Below are 1,201 nucleotides of genomic sequence, written 5' to 3'. Positions count from 1 at the left end.
ATATCCAATCAGTGTCCTGCTGTTGTCATGACGACGAGACTGATGAGCGGAAGTAGTTTGTTTGTTTGTTTATTTATTTGTTTTTTAAAGAGTTACATTTGACACAGGAGGTTGGATTACGACGCAAAGTGGTATTTTATAGTTCAATCAAGTCCTCTAGGGCTAGGCATCTAGAATTATTATAAACAACAGTGAGAGATTTTCAGTTTAATAATTTATAAATAATTATAAACTTTAATATGGTTGGCTATGTGTATGCAGGGTGAGCTTGTAGATTTGTTGGGGGGGGACGTGTGCCACCGTCGTACGACGATGTATAAATGGGGTTCAAGAGAGCGAGAGGAAAGAAAACATTGTTGTATCTATATAATTATATGTAGGATGTCCATCCATCCTGTAGGATGCCATGATCATCCATCCTCATGTCAATCAGATAAGAAAGAATCATATTTTACACTGGTCAGATTCACAGCGATAAGAGGGGGGGAGAGAGAGAGAGAGAGAGAGAGAGAGAGAGAGAGAGAGAGAGAGAGAGAGAGAGAGAGAGAGAGAGAGAGAGAGAGAGAGAGAGAGAGAGAGAGAGAGAGAGAGAGACTGCTTTGCTTTTCTAAACCTCAGCAAGTAAAAACAAAGTGTTTTGGGGTTATTTCAATAATAGTGCACAAAAAACATCACTTACACACTTCAACACACACACACACACACACACACACACACACACACACACACACACACACACACACACACACACACACACACACACACACACACACACACACACACACACACACACACACACACACACACTCACACACACACACCACTTGTGTAAGGATTGTTGCTAAAATAACTTAATGTGTACCCCCCCCCTACTGTCAGCACTTCTAGATTGCTGATAATTTTAACAACACAAATGAAACATGAACTTTGCCACAGTATAAATATTCTAATTACATCCGTGTGACATATCTAATCAGGGTTTAATACACACAACATTATAGAACGTCTAAATATAGAAGATATTTAGATCACAGCATGTGAACTCATACAGCTAAGTCTGGGTTAAATAACATTACTTGGGTTTTGAATAGCTAAATGACTCACAAAGGTGGGATATTGCTTTGTTTAATTATGAGAAAGTAACTTTAAAAAACTGTTACTTATGGTATATCCTTGATTTTATTCCATTCATAGACTATTA

Source organism: Gymnoscopelus braueri, assembly GCF_963280865.1.
Source record: "Gymnoscopelus braueri genome assembly, chromosome: 13".
In the NCBI taxonomy this organism is placed as follows: Eukaryota; Metazoa; Chordata; class Actinopteri; order Myctophiformes; family Myctophidae; genus Gymnoscopelus; species Gymnoscopelus braueri.
The sequence above is the reverse complement of the archived record's forward strand: the minus strand, read 5'-3'. Positions refer to the sequence as shown.